Raw genomic sequence first — 27,123 nt, 5'->3', positions numbered from 1 at the left:
TCTGGCCAGAAGGGAAAGCCCGTTTTAGAAAAGAAGCCTGTTTTTCCAGGCAGTGGCATTCCTGGTACTCCGGATATGACTATAGTTTCAAAGAGGTCACTGGGGTAGACCTGAACTTCAGCTGGCTCTCAGGTAGAGGCCAATTGCTCGTAGCAGGGCTATTTTTTCATTATCTCTAAAGTTAAGGAACTCAGCTACACTATGCATACGATGGTGGCCATTGTGGTCCAACAACTTTCCATCCTTTCTACCCCTTGAACATTGTTTAGCAAATTAGTTTTGGCTATTACTTCCAGCTCCTGAAGATGGAGTCTAATTGGCCTGAGTCAGTCTTGGTAATTTTATGCCCCTGGGATATTTCAGATCTATCTGGTTTCAAGGTTCAGTTCGGGAATGGGTATATGACCTAGTACATAGCAATTAAAGCTAAAGGAAAATTTCTTGTGGGCCTCTAAGGAAAGACCTTTCATCACACACACACACACACACACACACACACACACACACACACACACACACACACAAACAATTTTTTAAAGAAGAACAAAGGAGGAAAGAGCCAATAGTATGGGTCTGTAATCCTAACTCTAGGCAGATTGGGAGAGGGTTACATACAGAGTCTGTCAGACAGACATAAGAGGCTAGGCAGAGGTTGCATACACTTTAATGTCAGCACTTAGGAGGCAGAGGCAAGTGGATCTCTGAGTTCAAGGCCAGCCTAGTCTACAGAGTAAGTTATAGGACAACAAGAGCTACACTGAGAAACCTTGTCTCAAAAACTGGGGATTGGGGAGGTAGGGGGCAGGGGCTGGAGAGATGGTTCCATACATAACAGTACTTGTTGTTCTTGCAGAGGACCCAGGTTCTGCTCCCAGCACTCACATGATTGCTCATAACTGTCTGTAACTTCAGTTCTAGTGAAATGGACACGCTCCTCTGGTTTCCACAGGAGCCAGGTATGCTCAGATGGCACATACATAAACGTAGCCCAACCACTCATAGTACACATAACAGTCAGGTAAATAAATCTTAAAGAGTATAAAATATTGAGAACAAATCTGACAAAGAGCAAAGCACCAAATATCTGAGTGATAGACTGAGTCCTAGACAGAGATTCGTAATTGTGAGCCTTGGTGGCAATCAGAAAGTTTTTATGATTAGAAAAAAAAAAAGCCAACAGCAACAAGGGACTGGAGCGATTGCTCAGTGGTTAAAGTGCTCGTGGCTGATGCAGAAGGCTTGGGTTCAGTTTGCAGCATCCAACTGACTACTCGCAATCTGAGAATTGACTTCAGATCACCAGGCTTGAATGCAAGTGTCTCTGCCCACTAAGTCATCTTACCAGCCCTCTGTTTTTATTGTCCTATCAAATGGTTTTCATTGTTTTACACTGGACTCTGTACTTGCCTCTTGGTAAGCTTCTCTCATGTCCTGCCTGTGCCTTTTGCTTCGTACACTTTCAGCACAACCCTGAGCAGAAAGAGCACGTAGTCCGCAGTCAGCGAATGCTGATAGAATGGAGTTGTGAGCCATTGTCTCATGTTCCGGCTTTCCTCAAGGGCTTTCAGTTAGAACATTTGGCTGGAAGGCCACACAGACAAAACCGAATTAGGGGGAAAATATGCAATACATGTTGGAGTCCAGGTTTCAGGATGAACATTTCACATTACCTAATGTTCTGACATCTTGACAAGTTGGTTACTTATTATCTGCTTTCACAGCATTGCTTTTCTTTCCCTACCCTATAGAGGAGCGTTTTGGGTTTTTTTTTTTAATTTTTTTTTCACTTTTCACTCTTATTCCACCTCCCTCCCTCCCCTGACCTCTCTCTCTCCCTCTAGCACAGCTTTTCATCTTGCTGAAGAAGTCCCGTTCTGGCCATCCAAGAGTGACTTAATTTGGAACACACGGCCGTTCACTTCTGTCTTCACTTGCCTTCATTTTTCCTCTTGTGTCTTCTTTTTAAAATATTAACAGCTGCACGTAGATGACAACAGCTCAAAGGTGACAACAGAAATAGGAGGCCCAGCCCTTGCTGTCTTTGTTGCTTGTACTCAAAAAGGGGAAAGACAAGACATTTGTTCAGAAGAAAACACACACGTTCGGGGAGTCCAGCATAGGACAGGACTTGGAGGACTCATTAATTTGAACCTAATTTAGCCTCTTAAGGAAGTCAGTGCCTAAATCAATGCCAGAGTTATCTTGCCTCTGCTGTCACTTTTCTTAGTTTTTTTTAGTGTTATTTTAATTTGATTTCATTTTACTTACTAATTTGTTTGGTGTTCTAAGGCAAGGTTTCACTGTGTAGCCTGGGTTGGCCTCAAATGGGCAGTAATTCTCCTGTCTCCACCTTCAGAGTACTGGGAGCACAGGCATACATCACCACACCTGATCCGTTCCTCCTTGGGCCTTCCAAAGTCCTCTCCGCGTTGAAAACTAAAGCCCAAACTCTCTTCTTTCTTTTTTCAATGTCCCATGCTCACATTCTGTGTCCTCAGTGCCAGGACAAAACCAGTGAGGGAGGGCCAACCTTCTCATGGAGGCAAGAGTAGGCCTGTATGCTCATCTTCAGAGATGAGGCCCCCTTGAATTTACACATTTGGTCATTGTCCTCGGGCAGCAATGGCCCCCTTGAAAAAGACTTGCATGAGAGCTGCCCAAACAAGGGTGGGAAACCACCCTTTCCCAAAACCCCTTCTTGGAGCTTCCACCCTGGGCCTCTCTGCACCTGTGACTGTTTGCAATCTGCACCCCGCCAGCTTCGTTCCACAGTAATCCCTGCTGAGGGAATTGGGGCCTGCTCTGCGCAGCCACTTCCGTCTACACTTGGCTTTCACCTTGAGTCCACAGTTCTGGCAAGGGCCTAACGTCTTCAGAGCCAGCGAGAGGAGAGTGTGTGCTGAGAATCATCTGCCGGGGCTTGGAGAGAGTGGAAGACGGAAAACATGCTCAGTTTGGAGGCATTTCACTCTTTTGGAAAAATATGAAACCTCCACTGGTTTATTGTTTGTACGCTGCCAAGTGTGTTCCTTTCCTGCCTTCAAGACAAGGAAACTGTCTTTGAATCCCATTCTTAACAACACTGTGGAAGGCTTCTTGGTCCAACACACTATAGAATTGTTACATAAGATGAAGTTAGGTAGAGTTTGGGAAAAAATGTGTTCATCTCAAGTGGGTCAAAACTTGTCCACTTTGAGCAAAAGTACAGCGCTGGCCACACTGTTGGTCCTCTCTGATTGAACATGTTTACTTCCAACCTAAGACGTCCAGACATGTGCTGTCTCTTCAGTATTCTGTTACCTACTTCAGAAAGAAAGAAGTCCATGTACACTGGATGTTTGCACATTGCTCTGGCATTTTGGTTTCATTGTACTAGAGGGGGATGGAGGCCTGGGAGGAGTGTACTGTTGTTTGGAAAGGCTGGCTTCAGGTGAAATTTAGGGCCTCAAATATGTTAAGCAAACATTCTACTGCTAAACTGTATTCCTAGTCCAAAGTGTGTGTGTGTGGGGGGGGTGAGTGTGTGTATGGTGAGTGTGTGTGTGGTGAGTGTGTGTGTGGTGAGTGTGTGTATGGTGAGTGTGTGTGTGTGGTGAGTGTGTGTGTGTATGTATGTGGTATGGTGTGTGTGTGGATGGTGTGTTTTGGATGTGTGTGTGTATGTGTGTTTGTGTGATGTTGTGTTTATGGTATGATGCAATATTTGTGTTTGTGGTGTGTGTGTATGTATGTGGTGTGGTGTGGTGTGTGTGTGGTGGAGTGTGTGTGTGTGGTGTGGTGTATGTGGTGTGCTGTGTGTATGTGGTGTTTGTGTATATATGTGTGTGTGTATGTATGTGGTGTGTGTGTCTGTAGTATGTGTGTGGGTGATGTTGTGCATGTGGTGTGGTGTGTGTAGTGGTGTTTGTGTGTGTATGTGTGTGTGTTTGTGTGTATGCATGTGTGTATATGTGTGTATATGTGTGTGTGTGGTGGAGTGTGTGTGTGTGGGTGTGTGGGGGTGATGTTGTGCATGTGGTGTGGTGTGTGTATGTGGTGTATGTGTGTGTATGTGTGTGTGTATGCTTGCTCTATTTTTGATTTGTTAACAAGGAGTTGCTGAGGCTGAGGGTACAGCTCAGATGGTAGATGGTTTGCCTGGTGGGCACATAAACTGAGCATGATGGCACTTCTATATCTCGATAAACTGGAGGGAGAAGTAGAAGGATCAAGAATTTAAGGCTACACTTGGCTACAGTGTGAGTTCAAGACCCCCACCCCTTCTCTCACCCCACCCCATATTACCTGAAATCCTGTCTTTAAAAAAATTGGGGTGGGGGTGCCTCCTATTGTAGAGACAGGCTCAAACACAAACAACAGAACCTCATATAATTCAAAGGAAAAAGAAAAAAATCCTCATAAAGCCAACCTCTGTTTATTCAAAGTGGTGAGTACTTAGAAATAGATTAGAGAATCATCGACTTTTAAAATAGATTTTCACTGAAGGAGAGTACACATGGAAAAAGGAATGGGAATCATCGGCGGACAATCCGAACTTTGCTTTGCTTTAGATTAAGTGTCCTTATGAGTCCAGGCTTGCTTCTGCCTCCTGGCTCAAGAGAGACCCCTGCCCAGCCTCCCAAGCAGTTGGCAATACAGGCTTGAGCTCTGTGCCTTCCTCTTAGGCGAGTCTTTAGTTTACCCATCTCTGGGAAGACTGTAAATGGAAAGCCCCTCTCGGTGCATTCCTCTTTGAAATTCGTGTACCAAAGAATGGGTTTCATTATGGTCTTTTCATGCATGGTAACTTGCTTTTATTCATGTCTCTGCTACCTGGTTCCTCCCCCACTGATGGCCCCATTCTTCCCCCTTCCCCACAGTCCCCATCTGCCTTCACATCACATGTGTATATAGTTAAAAAAAAAACCATGATATTGTGTCTCCTATTCCTTTCTCTCCCCTTCCTACAAGTTCTTCCTCCTCCTTTAGTAATCTCCTTCCTGCCATATTATTTATATTTACATCTAGATTTTCCTATTAGAGAAAACAAGCAACATTTGTCTCTTTTAATCTGGCCTATTTTGCTTAACATGTTTTTTGGCTAAGATGTTGAATTTTAAAAACCAACTACTCATATGACCAAAACAAATGACCAGAATAAGACCTAGGATTAACTTTCCTATAATAATAAGCTGTGACTTCAGCAAAATGGCTATCATTTAGTGGCTTGAAACAATAGAATTAAGCTGGGTGTGTGGTACACAGCAATAATCCCAGAACATGAGAGGGGATCAAGGCCTGCTAAGAGTTTGAGACTAGTCTAACAATATTCGACCCCTTAAAAAAATGACAAAACCGAAAGAATAGATGGGCAGGCGACTCAGTGTGTGTGTGTGTGTGTGTGTGTGTGTGTGTGTGTGTGTGTGTGTGCTCGCCTCACAAGCCTGAGGAGTTCCATCCTTGGTACTCACAGTACAAAGGGAGATCTGACTCTTAAAATTTGCTCTCTGACCTCTACTTGCATCCTCTCTCTCCCCCTCCCTCTCTCTCTCTCCCCCTCCCTCTCTCTCTCTCTTCCTCTCTCTCTCTCTCTCTCTCTCTCTCTCTCTCTCACACACACACACACACACACACACAACACACACACACACACACATACACACACGTGTGTACTACTAAGAAGAAAGAAAGTTAGTTGATTCCATCATGGTTCTGGAGGCCAGCAATTGAATCAATTTCCCAGCAGGACGTACTTTAACTTCGCTTTCTTCTGGGACTTTAGGGAAAACCTCTGCAGCTCTCATGGTTGTCAGCACGCCTTGTCTTGTGGCTACATCACTCTAAATATCTCTGCCTCTGTCTTCTTCCTCTGCCATGCCGTCCCTTCTTGTCTCCTATAAAGACACTGAATGTTTGAGCCAAGAGCCCTACTCAGGTGATCCAAGACGATCTCATCTTGAGATCCATAAATGAATTACATAGGATTAAGTCTCCTCGGATGGGGTGAACCATACCTTTAATTGTGTACTCAGGAGGTAGAGGCAGGTGAATCTCTGTGAGTTCAAGGCCAGCTTAGTCTACATAGTATTCAAGACTGACTGGAGAATCTGTCTTTAAAAGTATCCTTCATCAAACAAGGTCAAGTTCATATCGAATATGTGAACATAATCTTTCTTGGAGACACAAATCAGTCTACTTCGTTCCTCAACTGTCCTCATAGTCACTCCCCTTTCAGATGTAACCATTGGCCTTGCCTCTAACAGATTAGTTGTTTCTCTAAATTTGAACTTTGTACAAATGGAATCATATAAGCTATGCTCTGTTGTTGGCTGCCTTTTTTTCCCTCAACACCATTCTTGTAAACTTAATCTATGAGATTATTTGTAGCTGGTCCCCATTCTTCTTGCTTCTGTACCGTCTTCCATTGGATGTTTTGTGTTTTGTTTTATCACCCTTTCTGGTTTTGATACAACTTTTGGGTTATTTTCAGTCATGGCTTTTCTGACTAATGCTGTGAGGAGCATTTCTGTCTTTATTTCTTGGACAGGCAGGCACGCTTTTCCATTGGGTTTACCAAGGAATAAAATTTATGGGTCCTGAGATGTATGTATTCAGCTTAGAAGGATAATGTTAAAGAATTACACATTGTCGTTCTGACTCAAGTACTCCATCAACATGCTAGGCCAAACTCCTGCTGTATAGTCCTTATCAGATCATGGAATTGAAAGTGAGTCAGTGGCACGGGGTGTTGGGTAAGGTAAGAAGTACACTGTGTGGACAAGTGTCCTTGGGAGGTAGAGGCAGGAAGTAAAGCAGAGGAAAGGAAGGCCAATTTACTTCTTCCCTACACTTAGGTCTCTTGTTTGCTGGAAGAGTCAACTGGCTCACGATTAAGTGTCTCAGGCAAGATCTTCCCTTCATTTGTGAGAGCAAAAGAGTATTAAGCATGAAACATTTATTTGTTTATTTATTTATGTGGTTCTGGAAATGGTACCCAGGACCTCACACATAGCAGACGAGCACTCTACCACAGACTTCCACCTCCAGAGCCTGAACACTTTCATTTAAAGAAAGATCTGTTTTAAAACAAAACAAAACAAAACAAAACAAAACAAAAACCCATCTTTTGGACTCTGAGCTTCAAAGCACCAAAAAGCAGCTCAAAGTTGGAAAACAATAACAATAACAAAATAATTTAATAAAATAGCTTTCCCACAGCCTACTGTGTTATTTCTTAAAAAACGATTTGGTGCAATGAAGTCATTGCTTCACATAATTTTTTCACCAGCAACTTTAGTTTCCACAGGAAGAAATTCAAAAACTGAACATTTTGTGTCACAGTTCCCATGAATACATTTTTTAAGTTTGTCTTTAATAGGATAATATACAACATGACTTCTTGATGGAGTTATCTTACTTGAGAATAGCAAGGCAATAAATCCATAATGACAATTTTCATGCAGTTTTAACCTGAATTCTTCATATAGATTATTAAGCTTCCTTGACTCCAATTGTATTTTCCACATAATTATTTCTTTTAAATTTCCTAATTATTCCATTCTGTCGGAAACCATCTGTCCTGCTGAGGGACAATTATATCTAAACAAATCAACAGGTTTTGCGTCATTGTCTAAATATGAGGGAGAAACAGCCTTAAACTCTACTATGGTACTTGAGTGGAAATGAAGGATTCTAAGTCCCACACTGGGAATGCCTCTCTCCAGATCCCTTGGAAGCTAACTTTCATAACTTGTGGAGCCCAAAACAAAGCCAAACGAATTTTGGAAAGGTCAGTGGGAACAGGATTGGGTGGGACTTTCCCAGAGAATGTTTGGGCCTTTGCTCCAGGAGCTTTCTGGTCACTGCACAGTTTGTCCTTCCCAAATGGGTGGAGAAGGGAGCACATGCAACTCTTCTCTCTTGGTGCCTGGGCCCAGTGGGGCTAGAAACCTAAGATTTTCCCACTTGACTCCAGGCAGGGGGAGCCATCTCATCCTGGGAAAGAGCTTGTTTGAACCCTGTGACCAATACATGTCTGTAAGGAACCTGGGGTTGGAGCAGAACATCTGTGGGAAGGAACTCATGGAGAATTGTGTGCTTTGGGTGTTGTTTCCAAGAGGACTGCTGAAATGCTTCACACAATCCAGTTCTGTACATCAGAGATGAGCTTCTCCCTAAGGTCCCTTACAGGAGCTCCTGAGCTCCGGTGCTTCAGCTGAGGACTCCCAGGCATTGCCATTAGGAAACCCATTCCCAACAATAATTGGCCTTTCTCCTTCACAGTCAATCTTTCTTTCTCGCTCATATACCATCTTGTTCCCATTCTGCGCTTTTCCCTTCATCACAGTGCTCTCCTTATATGTTTATTTCTTTCCTCAAAGGTGTGGCCAAAGAGCTCTGAGGACTCTCAGGATTACAAAGGAGGTCAGGTCCATTGGCCTGGTGATAAACAGAAGTTGTGAGAAAACAGTAAGTCCCCGGAAGCTCTTGTTCTCACCTTCTGATCATGTCAGCTTCACTCTCTTCTACTCTTCGTTTGTAAGTTAAGTTCCTTCAGAACCTATAAGAACCTGCCTTCAGCTAATTAACTCCCATTTGGTTTGAAACTCAATCAAAAGGGACCAGAAAAAAAAATCATCTCTTGTTTCCCCCCTCCCCCTTCTCCTCTTGATTTCACATACACCCAAACTGGCTTCCTACATACTTTGGTATGTATGGAGTTTGTGCACCTCTTCCTCCACATCCCCCTTTACAACGTCAAGGGGAAATATAAATCTGCACACCATTGTAGTTGGGAATCAGCGGTGCTCCCAATCATCTTTCAGGCTGACTCATGCATTTCCTGGCTCCTCCTCTGGCCCTGGTCCAGAATGCCAGCAAGCTAATCACAAGAAACTGTGCGTGCATGAATGTCATGTGTGAACCAGCAAGTGACTTGCCTCACAGCTAGCCTGCAGCAGCCCCCAAACCCTAAGTGGCCATTCAGTATTGGCCAATGTAACCACACTAGTTAACACCCCAGATTGGGTTGGAATTATGAATGGAAGGAAGGGAGATCCCCATGCAAAGGAGCAGCTGTCCCTTTGGTTAATTATTGGGATCCACAAGCCCATCCCCATTGCCAGGGCTTCAGTGTCGAGATGATGAAATAGGTGATTAAGGGACTTGGAGGCCAGTCCACACTAGAGCTTTGTCTGGAGTATTCCAACGACAAGTGTTATTAGTCCACTAATCATAACATTGCCTGCAGTGGAATTTCCTTGGGAAGGAATGGGGCAGCGCCTCTATGCCAGAGGGCTGCACAGCATGAAAATACTAACACATCACAATTGGCTGTTCTATGAGAAGGAGATTCCAGCATCCAATTCAGGAAATAGGTCACCAGGCTGCAAGATGCGCTGCTATTTTGATTTACTTCCTTACACTCCTGTAGTTTTTATACACTTCCCTCTGAGGAGAATCAGCCTCCTTTGAGTTGCTGGCTTGTGGAGTGCCATCCAGGGGGAACAAGCAAGACAGCTGTGAAGACAGCGGCATGGGTTTTCCTGTGGTCAGTCTTGTAAAGTCCAGTGACTTCTAGGAATGATGGTTCTCGAGGCCCTCTTCCACTTGGTGCCTTTCAGTGTGGTCTTCCACAGAGGTCTAGGGCCATGGTTTCTTAGGAGCCTGCAGCTGTGCCTGCCAGATGACAAGTGTTTGGTGAAATGATGAAGAGGTACAAATGGGTTGAAGGGTGCCAGGACCCTCTCATAATGAGCATAGCAAATCCTAAGTCACCAAGGATCTTGAGAGGACAAGATGTTCTCATTTGGAGTATTGTGTTGCCAGGACCGTTAGTACCAGCTGTTGGATGCAGACACCCGTGCTGGTGGCTCAGAAGCCCAACCATGCTTTCCTTCTATTCTATACCTCTAGTCGCTTGGCCTTAAGAAATAGGAATCTGCCCCTCTCCCCCCAAGCTTTGTCATTGAGCAGCTGTCTTTCTTTCCTGGATCAGTCTAGAGTTCCCCCTAATTTTTCCTAAACCCAAACAGTTGGTTGTTTCCTTGCAGTGTCAGCAAAGGGCATTTGTGAGCCTGCTAAGATCTGTAGATTTCATTTTATACTACATACCCACACTTAAAAAAAAAAAAAGACAGACAGATGAACACATCCCGGTTTTTTTTTGTTTTTGTTTTTGTTTTTGTTTTTGTTTTTTTTTTGAACAGACAATTTTATTGGGATATAGTTTCTGGGTTTCATCTGACCCACTCAGAGCCACCAACCCAACTTGGTTTTCTAGGAGCTGAGGCAACAAAGTGCTGTAGGAAGATTTGAAGAGGTCACTTGGTGGATGAGACCTGGGGGCTCCCATGATCTCTGTATCTCTGAGATCCCAGTCCTTTGTGTGTGTGTGTGTGTGTGTGTGTGTGTGTGTGTGTGTGTTCCTTTCATTTCCCTGAATTAGTAAGGCATATATAGACAAATAAGAAAGTGTTTTGAACGTCAGAAGAATTTCACTGTTTTTAAACTTTAAGTTACTCTGTTGCTAGGCAAGTTGCTATATGTCTAAAATCCCAGCCTAGGAGGCAGAATCAGAGAGATCACTTCAAGTTCAAGGCCAGTCTGTTCTCCTGGTGAGATTCAGGATGGCCTGAGTATCAGGGTGAGACCTTGTCTCAGCTGTATTCTAACTAAATAAGTAACACACTTTCTATCCTCTAGCCATGGACTTCTCTTTTAAATTGATTCTTTAGAGCACAAGTTGTGAGAATTAATTTACTGGGGCCCAATTTCTAGGTCAGGTGTGGTGGCCGACGTGGTGGTCATCTCAGTACAGCTGAGGAAGGAGAATTACTGGGAACTCAAGGCTAGCCTGACAATTGTCATAAGTACCAGTCAGGCTGGAGCTGCATAATGAGACTCTATCTGAAATCAGCAAGTAGAGAGATAGATAATAAATTAGTAAAGATCAACAACACCAAAACAGAAAACCAAAAATCAAAAAACTAAAGCCTCATCTTGGAGGCAGACTCCTCCAAGGACACCCGTGGGGCAGAATGGTTACAGTGGCTCTGCTGTAAGCTGTGTGGGAACTTGTTTGCCTCCCAGCTGTGCTACTCACTCGCCTGCCTTCCTTCCCCTGTAGAGGGAAACATGAGGTCTTAGTGCAAAGAAGGTTAGAGAAGAAAATGTTGGCTACTCCTGAAAATTAGCAAAGTGGCCACGAAATATCGAGTTCACTCAATGTGAAAATCACCTCATCGGCTTTGTCATGCCATTTCCTGTTTAATAGCAAGTGAAGACCTTGCAGGAGGTGCTCCCCCCTACACACACACACACACACACACACACACACACACACACACACACACACGGAGTCACACACACACAGAGTCACACACACTGGAGCCTGGCTATTTTTGAGGTTCTATTTGGAGTGGGAAGGCCCCAGCAGGGTGGGGGTGGGGGCTGTCGGGAGGGAGGCATTCTTCTTCAGCTTGCAGCTGTGGCGGCCAATACAGTATCCCCCACATGGCAGATGAATCAAGCTGAGGGCCAGATCTGGGCTGCGAGCCAGAGGTTCCCCACCCTGATTTATAGTGTGGACAGAGATGTGGGTGTTTTGTGAATATATTTTGATGATGATAAAAAAAAAAGCTGGGGGGGGGAGGGACACCATTCCTTAAAAATGTGCTGAGGGAGAGAAGCTGAGGCCTATCCACCAGATTAGGATAGCTTGCTGTTAGCAGTAGCTTCTTAGATTAAAGGCTCCTGAAAGAACGGTTCATGAGAGGCAGTGCCCCTTAGAAGGCAGTGAATTGTGAATGAGGCCCCTGTATAGGCAGCCATTGGGGGCAGATTAGGCTTACTGTCCCCTCTGCAGGTGTGGAGTGGAGGGATTCGGCCTGCATTTTAACTCCTGCCAGCCCCCAAGAGCAGAAAAAGGGAGCTGGCTTGTTGAGCTCTGCGGACACCCTGAGTCCCATGGTTTCCCAGTACTCAACAGTTATCTAGAAATTAGCAGGCTTTGCTTTTGGGATCAAGTCCAGGTTGGTGTCATTGGGCAGTGGACAATAGGCTAAGTGTGAAAAGGCCACCGGGATGGAGTCTGGGCAAAAACAAAGAACAAAACAAAACAAAGGACAAAAAAAATTCCACCTCACCGCAACAATTTATTCTCAACCGTCCACCCAATTGATTTGAAGGGGGTCGCAGCTAGGGCTGAGGAAGTGGTGTGGAAGCAAAGAAGCTGAGTGGGGTCTGGCAGTGGAGGCTCCCACCAGAATGTTGCTCTCCCAGACAAGGCTAAGCCAGGCACAGGCTTATTTGTTTTCCTCAGGAAACATCAGGCACAGCTGTCCTGGCTCACTCTATTTCATCTGGGCAAGAACCTCAAGCAGGTTTCCCAGGATCCACTCAGGTCTTTGAAGATGAGAGATTTATTCTACGAAGATGAGGCTACTCGACAGACCTTGTGCTGGACGTGCCGGAATCGAAATCACATCAGTCTGCAACCCCCACAACACACACATACATTCCCACACCGGCATATGCTCGCACTCACATGCACTCTCACACACACTGCTATACACATTCACACTCATATATTCACATTTCACACACTCAGACATACAATCATTCACACACATACTAACACAATCACTCATACACACATTCAGACATACACACACGTAGTCACTCTCTCACATACACTCATGTACACACTCAAAGGTCTCACACAGAGAGAGGGGGGCAGGGAGGGAGGAGGAGGAGGAAGAAGAGGAGGAAGAAGAGGAAGAGGAAGGGTAGCGAACTCTCTTATACTAGTAACTTGTAGTTTCCTACAAGAGCAATCTGTTTTCTTCTTCCCTTATTGTTCCTCTTGGCCTCAGGTCCCCAGGTCAATGGACATCCTTGTCCCCACCACCCCTGCCACCTTGCAGGGCTCCTTCTGGAATGTCCTTTGATAAGTTATGGCTTCTCCATCCTTATACATGTCCTGCTCTCTGAGGAAAGAGGGTCAAGTGTGTCTGACCTTTCTGTTGTAGCCAGCTTGGAGTTGTGAGACACAAAACGCCTACATGCACATCCCCACCAAGTCCACGTCTCCCTGGTAGTCAGGGGATCCCCTCAACAACAACAACAACAACAGCAAGAAACAAACCAAAAACCCAATAAACACCAAAAATCCCCTGAACCGACAAAAAAGTATGAAGGAGAAAAATGAATCTGTCTTTCCACGTGGCTGCCTGTCCACACATAGCAAGAGTAGGTGACTGGAGCCTTTTCTGTTGGTTTCCTCACGAAAACACACACAGACCCATGGCACCTTCAGAGCAACTGTGGGGTTTATTGAGCATCCAGTAGGCAAACTGTCTCCTGCATTGAGCCCTGGAAGTTTTCTGCTTTGCATCTAGGATGAACTCGAAGATTCCGTGAAAGGGACTCTGGTCTGTATCACTCAGGGCTGGCTCCTTCAACGGAGGGCAGGAAGCTCTCTTTTTTAATTTCCCACTTCCTGCTTCAAAGCCTAACAAAGGACTTGTGTATAGAATGCATGTGTGCGTTAATGTGTGTGTATACCATGGGAGAATGCACACAGGACCTTTGTCAATTCATTCCATTTTGGGGGGGAGGAAGCAGAAGTGGGTGTCTATTCCTGGCAGTATTAGGGACCAGCAAGGGGGCCTTCTCACCATCCTTGTAGTTTGTTCCAAATGTCTTTTTTTGTAACTCTGGGGTTTGAAGTCGCACCCCTCCCTTCTGGCTATGCCCCACTCCTCACTAGATATTCCCCCAAACTGGACTATGCACAGAGGCTCATACTACTTAAAATCCTGGGAAGACATTGTTGGCGAGGAGTGTAGTGAAGCCCACTTGCAGGCAGAAAGTGCTAATTGTAAATGTTCTTATCTTGTCATTAAAGCAAATCTGGCAGGCCCAGTACTTGGCAGCCTTTAGTTAGCTATTAGTTCTATGCTACTGTACTTGCTGGACAGTCATAAAAATGTATCTCTGACAAAATGGCCCATCATGTACCCCAGCCTCCTCTGCACGGATTAGATCAAATTGGTATGACTTGAGGGTCCAGTCTTGGGCTGATCAGGTGTTAGATTACACTTCCCTCTAGAAGAGTAAACAGACAGGAAACATACTGGACTGCATGTGGTGGGGTATAGTAGGAAGACAGGACGCAGCCCTAGCTCCGCCCACATCGCTCGATTTTTCTGCTGGCAGGCAGCCTTCTGGTTCCAGTCCTGGTGCCTGGGCCACCCCCACTCTGTGAGTCAAGCCTTGGTAAGTAACTCACTAGTTGAGAGTCCTTGATTATTAGGACAGGACTTGCGGACACTGTGGCATTTTAATAGGAAACTCAAGGAGGTAAGAGTCCCCCAGGGGTGGAGGCCAAAGTGCTGGGACGAGAGCTCAGCATTTGGATTTTTTTTTTTAAACGTTCTCCTCCGAAGACAGTGGGAATTTCGAGCACCAGGAGGAGTGATTGGGCTAACAGGGCCAGAGCCTCAGAAATGTCACGTAATACAGAACAATGAGTCCCCGCCGCATGCTGCCAATCTCTCTCTTCCCTCAGACAGTGTGCTAAGCTTATGGCCTTCAGACGGGGCACTCAGGAAGTATGGGATAGTGCACATGCCTTTGCATAGCCTTGGAGGGAGACTAGATGAGGAGGCTGAAGACTTTGCCAGCATTTATACATGAACTGGCCTTGATTTGATTTGATGTCTCAAAAATAGAGAAATTACCTCACCTTCGAATGTTACAATAGCATGAGTTTGGAAATCAAATCTAGCCACTGTTCATTTGCTCACTTTTAAGAGTTGAGTGTTTTAAGTTAAATATTAAATGTGTGCCAGATATGTTGCAAATCCTCCATGTGATAGGCACGTACAACTACATACCCCTTTTGTAGCTAAGTAAACAGAGGCTTAGACACATTTATCAGAATCCGACACTAGAAGTAGACGCACTGAAAATCAAACCCAGAATAGCTTAGAGCGTAGATTTCAGAGTCAGGTGGCAGAAATAGTGGTCACTTTATGGACAGGTAAATAAAGATAAGCCTCGTCACATTTTTGTAAGTTTTCTCTGGAAGAGAACTCTGCCTGGCCTAAGACAACAGCTCTGTAGCTCCAAGCTTGGGGAGAGATAGACATGGGACCTATCACAGAGACACCAGGAAAAATGAAAGAAGCAGCCGGAAAGACGTTCAAGGTCATCCAACCATCAAGGGCAGAGCCAAGATCAGGCAAAAACACATCCCCCATTACAGCTTTCAGCTGCAACCTGCACACACCCGGAGGCCACCCCACCTCTGCTTCTCCCTTCCCTGCTCACTTTACAGTCAGACAAGACCTGTTTCCCAGGTAGCAATGACACTTAAAGGGGTTTTGCTGAGAAGCAATTCCAACCTAAGCGAGTGGATTCTGACATAAACAGACAACTCCCGGAAGTGAGCAGTCAGTTCTCCTGGGAAACCTTGCTCCAGTGGCTCCCACAGAGAAGTCTTTCCTTGGGAGAGAGAGACTCATTGTTGGCTGTGAAGATGAATTGATGAGCTTCCAGGGCAGTGACTGGCATTTGACAAGGCTGAGTGTCTCCAGAATGGTCACATCTGTGGGTTGCAGCTGTCTAACTTTCTCTACCGTGGAACCCTCAGTCATTCTTGATCTCATGGTCCCTTCCTGACTTCTCCCATAGCATCCTCCATTGGCTGTCTGCATGTGGGCAATAAAGTCCTCTCTAGCACATCATAAACTCTATGCTTTGGTAGGCTTGTGTTCTGGGAATCGGGGATAATAAGTTAAAGGAACAAACTTCTAAGTGAAATTTCAGACCTTAGTCGGCAAGGCAAGTGGGATAGTCAAGAGGTACTGAGAGAAGGTAACTTTCTCGATCTCCTGAAGTTATATTCTTATGTCAGAATGCCAGCAACCCCACCCCATTTGAGAACTAGACTATATAGTGGAGGCAGTCCCAGCCAGGACTGACTGACCTGATCAAGTAGAAAGGACATGAATACTGGAGACTGCTTTGGGTCATATTGAAACTGTTCCTTACTAGCTATGAGACATTGTGTAAATGACTGTGTGTTGGTGCCTCAGTTTCCTCATTTGGTAAATGGGATAGGTATTATGATTTTTCACTACGTGTTCTCATGAGGTTGTAAATTTGGGTAACTTGAATACACACACACACACACACACACACACAGAGAGAGAGAGAGAGAGAGAGACAGAGACAGAGACAGAGACAGAGACAGAGACAGACAGAGACAGACAGAGACAGACAGAGACAGACAGAGACAGAGACAGACAGAGACAGACAGAGACAGAGACAGAGAGAGAGCATAGAGAATGGGAGGCACTTTGTGAGTGATAGTCTTACCATTTCTTCACTAAAAAATGACTTAAACTTCAGGTTCGTGATAAAGGTAAGTCATGTTTGCATAAACTATTGAGTATCTGGTGTGCCCCTACCCTGTTGTGCATGAAGGATACCTCAAAAACCCACGAAGGAAGGAGCCTCTTTGGTGGGATGTTGTGAGCTTTCTCTCAATAGCGCCAGCTGACAGCTTCGTGGAAAAAGACCCAGAATTGTCACCTTACATAACACAGCCAGCATTTTCAACTCTAGTTCTCAAAGTTCCATAACCAGGTTTGTATTCAGTCCTAGTCTTTACTCCTCTGCTCTGGTGTGACCCTAGGCAAGTGCACCTCCTTTTCCTGCCTTGCTTTCCTCCTGTCTTTACGTATCATGTGCCCCAAATAGATTTGTAATTACCACTCTATACTTTTAGAGTCAGGATACGGGGATTGTGAGAGTAGACTTAAACCTTTGAAATTTCTCTTATATTATATTTAATATATTAAATCATATTTTAATTAAAATATGAATATATATTCTCCTTCCCTTTGCTTATCCCAACACCTCCATGTCCCCCTCCTTACCTATAAACTACATGTGGTGGCATACACTTGTAATCTCAGCACACACAGTGGGGGAAAGAAGAAGGATCAGAAGTTTGAGTTATCCTTGGCTACATAGTGAGTTTGGGACCAGCCTGGGATACATGAAATTTTGTCTCAATAAACAAAACCAAAGAAAATATGCCTTTAAATATTACTTTACAAGCATTCTTTATTTCTTCCGGTGGCTTATAATTACTATTTGGTGTCCTTTTATTTCAAACGTATCTACAGGCTTGTTTATTTCCCAATATAAGGTTCTGACAAGACTGTGTAGGCTCCTATCACATATATGTATATGTGTGTATGTGTGTGTGAGGTATGTATGTATGTATGCATGTATGTATGTATGTACGTACGTATGTATGTATATTTGTATTGGAGGCAAAATAGGCACAATATAAAGTTTGGCCTTTTAATCGCTTCTTTTTTTAAATTAGACTTTCAATCTTTAAAGAACTGTAGTCAGCATCGGAAGGAGCTGCTTTCTCTGTGGCTTTCTCATACAGCTGGATCGTTACACTTTGTTCTTGTCCGCTGTGTCTTACAATGCAGCTCTTTTTGTAGTATATTCTCTCACATTTTGAATCTTCTTCATTTATTCTTCATTCTAAAGGATTTTTACTAGACATACAAACTTAATGGGTTTTTTCCCCTTTCTTACAGTCCCGTGTGTGTGTGTGTGTGTGTGTGTGTGTGTGTGTGTGTGTGTGTGTTGTGCTTTGAACATATTAATCCAATTCCACCCGCTTATGGCCTGCACAGTTTTTTTTTTAAAGATTTATTTATTTATTTTATGTACAGCATTCTGCCTGCATATGTGACTGCAGGCCAGAAGAGGGCACCAGATCTCATTACAGATGGTTGTGAGCCACCATGTGGTTGCTGGGACTTGAACTCATGACCTCTGGAAGAGCAGTCAGTGCTCTTAACCACTGAGCCATCTCTCCAGCCCGGCCTGCACAGTTTTAAGGAGACTATTTCTAGTTAGGGTCTCATGTAGCCTAGGCTGGCCTGGAAGTCTGCATGTAGTCATGGGTGAGCTACAGTCTACCTCCCGGGTGCTGGGATGACATGCGCCATCACAGCTGGCTTCAGATCTCTGTGAGATGATACATGGCTTCTGTGTTTCTCTTTCTAAGGTCCTCTGTGTCTTTGGCCTCTTCCAGTGCGGTGACAATGTGCTTGGGTGTGGATCGCACTGAGATCCTCCTTTGTGGAACTGACTGAGCTTCTTTCCTGTGTACATTAATGTTTTTGAGCCATTTGGGGAAATTTTTGGCTATTCTTTCTTCCAACAGAACTTTTACCACTTGTCCCTTCTGTGCTCTCTTTATGATAATTTGTTGGTATGCTAGGAAGGGTCCCTCAGGTCCCTCGTGTCCCTCATGTCTCTTCCTTTCTCCCTATCTGCTTCTCACACTGGATTACGTCTGGATCTTCAAGGCTTTTTAATTAATTCTATTGTCCATCCATACCTACCATCAAACAGCTCTAGTAAATGGCTTCTTCCTGCTGTTAAGCTTTTCAGGTTGTCCCTCCCCACTTTCTTTCTTCCTTGGGATTGGAAATTGAACTCAGGATTTTGTGTATGCCAAACAAATGGCCTACCACTGTTTTCATCTCTAGCCATCTTGTTTCTTTTCTAAAATGTTATCTCGTTACGCTTCCCAGAGTGATCTTGAACTCACTCTGTAATGCAGGCAGGTCCAGAAATTATGATTTTCCTACTTCAGCCTTCTGAGAGGCTAGGATTATTTTCACACTATGACTGGGTGTATTCTCTTTTGTTTGAGACATCATTCTCATATCTTCTTTTAGCCCTTAGATATGTTTCTCTTTAGCTTTTTTTTAACACATTAAAATAGTTGACTTAAATTCATCTAAAAAAATCCAAAAAAATGATTCTCTCTCTGTTTCTCTGTCTCTCTCTGTCTCTCTGTCTCTCTGTCTCTTGTGTTCATTTCTTTTTTCTTTTTTGTGGATATACTTTCTAATAATTTGTTCTTAATTCTGCGTATGGACTGTTTATCTTCAGGTATCAAATTCCTCTGAAACTTGACCTTCTGAGTGCGGTATGTAGCAACCCTGGAAGCTGGATTCTTTTTCTCCCAGGTTTGCTGTGGGTGCTGCTTGTAGTAGCAGTGGCTGTTTGCTCAGAGACATTCTATTTGAACTTCTAGCAGAAGTGGTTGGTCCTACTTCATAGCTATAGTTTATAAAGTAGAACTCTCCCTACTGTTTGCTTTGGCTGCTGAACAACTCTTTTGATGAAACTCGAGGCCAGTCACTTGGAAAAGAAAGGCATAAATATTAAGCTTCTCTTGATGCTTCTTAGATCTTAGCTGAGCAACCTCCATTCAAATAAGTCATAAATCACAGAGCCAATCAGTATTCATTATCTGCCTTCGTGTCAGGAAGAGAAAATGCCCTAATACAAACAAACCACAAGGCAGGAGGACAAGTAAAATAACCCAGGAAAGATGGCCCTACCCATTTCCTTCCACTCCTAAACTTCCTGAGTTTGGGGGGGAGTTATAGTTGTTTAGAAACTAGAATTGTGTGATACTGCCAGACACAGGCACTCGAGGCTTTCCCTCCACAGCAAAAGGAACAGCTTTGCTGTCAAGGTGGAGGGGAACAGGTACAACAGAGAGACTGGAAAGGAAGCCTGAAGAATGTGGCCAGAATGAATGTCTCCAACACTGGAAGACCATGGGACCTGGGAGAGAAAGGGAAAAATGGAACTCACTGAGACAAAGAATGGTCAGAAATACTTTGCTTCTGAGACAGGCTTAGAGCAAGAGAAAGTTGGCCTTTTTCTCCCTTAGTTCATAGTCTCTCCAAGAAGCATGTAATGTTATCATCTGGGTTCTTGTAATGTTTCTCAAGTATCACCCATTAATACTCATTGAACAGATAATAGTCAGGCACTGGAAATACTGAAATGAATAAAACAGATCCTTCAAAATTGTTCAGGAAACTAGGGTATAGAAAATAGTATTATAGTGAGAACAAGATGGTGACAGGGGGAAGCCTGGGGAGCTCAGACAGGGGTGAGGGTAGGCAGTGGGGTTCAGTATGACCCCTAGTAACGTTTGAGCTGAAACTCACAATGGCGACTTTGTCACATGTAGGAATGTGTAAGGGTACAGTTATCCTAGAGAAAAGGAACAGCAAATGTACACAGAAGCCATAGAGAATTTCTGGCATATTTGGGTACATCTACAATGGGAAAAATAGTTTTAGAAGATGAATATGGGATATATAAGGAATTCTAGAAGGAAATGAGATTAGAAAGCTAAATAAGGCCAGATCACAAAATTCTCTGCATGCTTTAAGGAGGCATCTGTACTTTATCTTGAAGCTTATGGAGGAGTCAATGAAAGATTTCCCAGGGGAATGACCTGGATAATGGCAGAGAGGTAGTTAAGAGTGCAAACCGAAATCCTGTCATTTGCAACAACATAGAAGGAACTGGAGGACATTATGTTAAGTGAAATGAGCCAGATGCAGAAAGACAAACACTGCATGGTTTTACTCATGTGGAATATTAAGGAAAGAAAAGTATGTAGCCGAATACTGATTACCAGAGAATTTGCAGAGCTATGGTAATAGGATGGGTGGGTAAAAGTTGACCAATGAGTGCTAAATTATAATTGGACAGGGACAATAAATTCTTCTGTTTTATTGTAAATAAGGTGGCTGTAACAATAATAGGAAATGGTTTGGAATATCATCATCATAAAGAAATAGTAAAAGTAGAGGGCGATGTGGTATGCTTATTAACCTGATAATATCTATCAATTCTGTCTATAAGTCTATTATCTATCTATCTATCTATCTATCTATCTATCTATCTATCTATCTATCCATCATCTACCTACCTATATCCATCCATCCATCCTTCCATCCTTCCATCCCCCTCTGGGAATTGGACCTGGGCTTACACATGCTTGGCAAACCAAGTACTCAACTACTAAAGCTATGTCCCTAGCCCAGCATGTGTGTTAATCAAAACATTATTTTCTACCCCATAAATATTATGTGCCAATCAAGAACGTTATGAATTAATCATAACTATACAAAACATTTTTAAAAGACCACAGAATTTAGAACTATTGATGTTCACAATGTGGCCCCTGTGACAGCAGCATCAATGTCATTCGAATATGTTAAAATGTTAAATCCTTGAGGGTGGAGATGTGGTAGAGTTGATAGAGTGCTTGACATACGTACACACACAAAGTTGAAGATCAACTTTTGCTACATTTGAGGCCATCCTTGACTACATGAGCCATTTTCACAAATCTGCAGAATTGTACGCCATCCTACATGTACTAAGCCATCTGTCTGTGAGCAAGCTCTCCAGGTAACTGTGACAACTGTTCAAATTGGAGGACCTTTTTCTTGGACAGACTACCTAGGTTGGAATTGTAGCTCTCCCACTGGATAATCTTGGGCAACTTTTGAACCTTTTGGAAGTTCAGTTTCCTCTACTATGGCGTGGGGATTTAATTGCTATGAGGATTGGATATATTCATTAACAAAGATGCTTAGAATAATACCAGGCCCATAACAAGTTGTGAACACATGTGATGGTGGCTGCCACTGTTAAATTATTTCTGGGGAGACATGGCTTTGTATCCTGTAATCCCAGAATGTAGGAGATAAAGGCAGGAGAATGTCAAGAAGGAGTTTGGTCTATGCCATGAGATTCTGTCTGTAAAGGCCAAAGGTTTGGAATGTCCTTCAGTGTAGAGTGCTTGCCTGGCAGGCATGAGGCTGTGTTTGATCTGCAGCATTGAAAAAGAAATTCTTTCTCAATGCCTAATCCTTTTAATATGGCTTATGAGCCTTAGTTTACTGTCATAGATCTGCCTTCCCCTCCTGGTCTCCCATTTTAAAAAAGCTATTAAACATTTATTACAAGCTAGGAGGTTGCTCAAGGGAAATTTGCCTGCAGAGGGTCATAGCACTAGGCAGAGAATCCAGATTCATTCATTTTATAGAAGAGATGGAACTCAAGGTATGGCATTGGACAAATCTCTTGTCTTCAATGTGCTATAGACTGTGGAGGTTAGAGCAGATGATCTCTGAGAGCTCTGACATTTGGTGACTCTGCTTACCTTCCAAGGACTCACACACAGCAAACATTGATTGAGGTCTGTTCTCATTACACTCACAGCATCTCTTTGCAAGCCCCTGAGATAGTTATTCTGTTGCCCTGATTCAACATGCAAGTGTGGAAACCAAGAGAAGATAAGCTTGCCTGAAATGGCACAGTGCCCGAGTGGCAGGGTTGAGATATAAGCATAGCCTGTCTGATTCTGGCGCATATGTCTCTTCTGCCAGGTCATACTGCCTCATGCAGCATACCGAGGATCCCTCCACAGAGATAAATGTTCAAGGTCATGCAATTAAGCAAGGGACAGAGGAAAGACTAAAATCCAGATTTTCTGACTCCAGGGCTAGTGTTTGGTCTACAAATCAGAGTGGCCTCGAACAATGAAGGCTAACTGTCCGTTAAGTACTGGAGAGATGAATGACTTGCCTCTTGCCTACAGGCTCCAAGAATCTCAAGTTAATAGACAACATACAAGCTGTGTAATGAACAGCCACATGGCACAGAGGTCAGCAGACCCCTGCAGGAGTCACTTTGAAATGCCTGGTGGGGTCCAAGGGGTTTGGGGTGGACTTCCTTCCTTAGATTCAGTCACAGCAGTTTGAAGGTTTGGGGGGAAAACCTTTCTCTCTAAGAAAAAACTTTTTTTTCTATTTCATTTTTTTCCTTTAGGGCAGGGTCTCTCTATGTAGCTCTGGCTGTCCTGAAACTTGCTTTGTAGACCAGGCTGGCCTCAAACACACAGAGAACCATCTGATTTTGCCTATTGTGTACTAGGATTAAAGGTATGTGCCACCACGTCCAGCTATTGTTTCTTTTTCAAATCATTTTTAAGCCTCTAGGTTTTATCCACATATTCAATTATATATATATATGTATATATATATATCAGTGCCTGTTTACAATTTATAAATCATAAATGCACATGTAATGTCTCATTTTTTATTTTGTATATACTATGTACTGTCCACAGTTAATATTTCAACATATAGTACATTAGTATAATTTGTAAGTTAGAAGCATCTCTTCATAAGTTATGCACACATGCAATGATAAGTATTAAAATATATATCTGTGTGTATATTAAAAGGATTTTTTTCTAAATAGGGCTGCGAGTTAGACATCTAATCCTCCATCATCCATGAGGAATAACAGTATACTGCAGCCTAGTTATGTGTTGATAGTATAGAAGCCACACCTTCTTTTACATAGCCTGGTTTAGGTACCTATTGTGTGTGTAGAGACTCTGGCAGAAGAGAGGAAGTCCTCACACCCCTCCAATGGTTAACACCTACTGACAAAATGAACATGTGCTCCAGTAACAGTTTGGGGTCTATCCACACAATGGAATTTTCTCTCATAGTCGAAAATGATGTCAGAAACCATGAGGTGATGTAGTCTTTTATGGCACTGCTTTGTAAAAAGTGCTTTGGAATTCGAATAGGATTAGTGTTTGTATCAAAGCTCCACATACAGTTCGCGTATATGGAAGGATTAGTTGAAAATAGCCCAACTTGTGACAAGTCCTCAGTCTGGTTCCTTTCTTCCACGACGTTGGTGCTAATTAAGACAATCTCAGCAGCTACATTGTGGAATGTCCCTCATTTTACAATCTCTTTGGAGTTATGGCCTTTCTGGCAAGAATACCAAAGAAGTGACATCATGCTATCCTTGACCTTTTAATAACTGTGTCTCCTTGTAAATTTTTATCATATAATTTCAAAATCATAAGTGTAAATGGTTGCAGAGATGTTATTTTCCAATCTATTATAAAGGTTAGCATTTAAAATAGAATTGTTATTTTATTTGAAGTGAATTCAATGACTTTAAATACCAAAGTGAGTTTATCCACCAACATTTTATTTTTAAAAACATATGAACACAGTATTTTAAAACATTTATAGTTTAGAGAACTTAGTGGGTAAAGTGCTTGCTGTGTATGTGTGAGAACCTGAGTTCTTATTGCCAGCAGCCAAGTTAAAAAAAGTTGTAACTTCAGTGCTGAATGGCAAGATATAGACAGAAGATTTCAAAAGCTTGCTAGACAGCTAATGTAATCAAAATGTCGGCTTCAGTTTCAATGGGAGAAGTTGTCTCAAGAAGAATAAAATTAGCTCTTTCCTTCAAGCCTGGGGATTCCAGGGATTGATCCTCAGGTTTGTAAGACAAGCACTTTCCCCCACTGAGCCATCTAACTAGACTGGACTGTCTCTTGCATTTCTATGTGTTACGGTCAACATGTCAATTGATACATGAAGCCCAGCTGACATTTCTAGTTTAGTATTGCAGTGCACCTCTAGGTCAGTTTTGGAGAGAAGTCGTATTTCACTACTGCTGAGTGTTTTGGATAAAAAGAAGGCACATCTGTTCATTTGTTAGTCTTCTTGAAATGAAAATTGGATCACCCTAGAGACACCTGCTTACTGTAATATTATCACAATAGCCAAATCACAGAATTAACCTAGATGCCTATTAACAGATTAAAGAGAAAGAAACTGTAGTACATGTACACAATGAAATGGATTCAAACTAAAAGAAGACCATAATTGTGTATTTGTAGAAAAAGGGAATAAAACTGGAGATTTTCATGCTAAATGGAAAAAACTATACACAGATATACAAATAGCATATGCTTTCTCTCATGTGTATGACCTTTTAGGAATGTGAGGGGAGCAAAAGACGTCTATTACGGAGATGGAATGAGAAAGTGGGGAATAAGAAAGAGAAAGGGAAGTAGAAGGGTTGAATACGATTAAAATAACCAACATGCATTTATGCAATCGGAGCAAAGAACATTAGCTTGTAATATTAATATATTATAAAAAGTTTCCTTCAGCCTTCTCACTGATAATTTGTAGTTTCCGTTATCCAAGTCTCGTGTTTCTCTTGTTAAATTTAATGAAATTGTTTTTGCTCTTTTTATTGTTTTGTTTTTATTATAAACACAGTTGTTTGATTCTTTTGTTCTTTTTATTGGTTTTTTTTCTGTAAACACAGTTTATTTCCTCTTTTGTTCATTTTTATTGTTTTTTTATTGTAAACGTAGTTGGTTCCTTGTTTTGTTTTTCTAATTGTTTTGTTCATTTCATTGCAAACACAGTTGTTCTTTTAGTTTTGTCCTCCAATTGTTCTCTGCTGGTGTATGGTAATCCAGTTGACTGTTGCATTTTTCTTGTGTGCTACAATACAGGGGAGCTTGCTTCTTAGCTCTAGTCATGGGGGTGGGGGGGGAGTGTTTCTTGGGGGATACTTTCCATCAAAATCATGGTATCTCTGAGCAGCAAGAGTTGTAATTCTTCCACTACAACTTGGATGCTGTTCGTATTCTTCCCCTGAGGAGGCCTCTTGGCTTCCACTTCTCCAGACTCTAATGATATGTCCAGATTTTAACGTGATGCCACAAGAGTATTTTCAGATAGAGAGTTTAAGACTTGCTCTGACCTCATAGGCTTTGTGTTCCTAGCTGAACTCAAACTTTCCAGGACTTGAGTTAATTTACTTTTCATCAAAAATTCACTTTCCTGGCTCCAATTCAAATGACACAGGGCTTTCTACGTCTTCTTGGACATCAGGTACCAGCTGATCAAAAGTGTAACACATTTAAGCGGGGCCAAAGTGACTGTCATGCCTTCTGAAGTTCAAATAGATTTGGCAATGTGTGCCATATGGCTCATGTGATGTCAAATCTCACACGTCTGACATATAGTGTGTGACATTTGACAAACTCAAGCACACAGGGAGGTGACCATTCTGTTTATAGAACCAAAGACTCCACTTAGGAGTAGGGGTGTGTGGTTGCTGCTTGGATCCTGCTTCTCTGTTGACAGCAGACTCAGACTGAGGCCGTCTTTGATAAAGAATCAGAATGCATGCGGGTGAGGTGGCTCAGCGGGCAAAGGAACTTGCCTTGCTAGTCTGGTGACCTGAGTTTGATCCCAGAACCCATGTAAGGGATGGAAAGAGGGAAAGGATTCCATAAAGTTATCTGACCTCCACATATGTGCTGTAGCATGTGTGCCCACATACGTGTATGACATACACAATAACAATAATTATTGTTATTGTTCATAAACAAATAATTTAACAAAAGAATTATTTAAGTAACAAGCTATGTAGAGGGTCCCACAATTTTAGTAGGTCACGCTGCCCACAGACCTTGTTATTCTGCAGGGCAGTCCCACTAAAGGCAAATCTTTCCCATTATCTATGTGATTGGTAAAAGCTACTCAAAGTGCAAGCCGTCTACTGCTGCTTTTTGAAGACTACTTCAAAAGGGAGCTTTCAGACTGGGGTTGTAGCTCAGTTGGTAGACTGCTTGTCTAGCATGCCCTAGGCTCAATCTCCAGTATTATATAAACTAGGTGTGGTGGTCTATGGCTATAATGCCAGCACTCAGGTCTTTGGGCTTGTCAGCAAGCACCTTGATACACAGTGAACCATCTCACTGGTCCCCAGAGACTAATTTCTTAATCCTTTCACAATGCCAATCCACTCATTCTTCCAAGTGTCTGATGACGATTTGTTCTATTGCACACCTTTCCAGATACTGGGGCTACAGCAGTCAGAAGATCCTCACCCAACCCAACTTTAAGCTGTATGGGCCTTTGGGAGGGGAATATCTGGGAGAAGATGATATAACAGTGAATAATCTATCCATTCACTATCAGAATGTGGGAATCTCAAAACTGTAAGAGCCCAGACTGAAGCCCAAGTAGTGTATGAAAACCTTAAGCCATGGAAGAAAGTCAATGGGAGATTGATCCTGTCCTTGGCCAGGCCTTGGGTGCTTAATATAACTTGTGATCCATGCTCCAAAGCTTGAGTAGATAGCATGCCTCATTGATCTTCATGGCTGTGTGAATTTCAGCCACCCAGGCCCCTCCTAGCCATAGGCCAGTCTTAAATTTTCCAATCACGCCATGTCTGCCTGCCTTCCCCCCCACCCCTGTTAGCAGCTGGATGTGTGAAGTTCATGGTCCCCTGCAAGGAACCCTGGGGGTGTGTCACATGTGGGGCTGAGCTCACCCTTCCTATAGATCAAAGGACATCTGG

The 27,123-nt window shown here is 43.0% G+C and overlaps 1 protein-coding gene across 1 annotated transcript in view; it reads left to right on the top strand.

Moving 5' to 3' along the window:
• The first annotated feature begins 14,132 nt into the window (after positions 1-14,132).
• Positions 14,133-27,123, top strand: part of Plac1 (placenta enriched 1) — a 133,793-nt gene continuing 120,802 nt past the window's right edge. The window contains exon 1 of the mRNA XM_017602056.3: positions 14,133-14,259. The gene's annotated coding sequence lies outside the window, so the exon portion shown is untranslated. The remainder of the gene's footprint in view (positions 14,260-27,123) is intronic.

This window comes from Rattus norvegicus, chromosome X, assembly GCF_036323735.1.
Source record: "Rattus norvegicus strain BN/NHsdMcwi chromosome X, GRCr8, whole genome shotgun sequence".
NCBI classification, from domain to species: domain Eukaryota; kingdom Metazoa; phylum Chordata; class Mammalia; order Rodentia; family Muridae; genus Rattus; species Rattus norvegicus.
The sequence above is the reverse complement of the archived record's forward strand: the minus strand, read 5'-3'. Positions and strand labels throughout refer to the sequence as shown.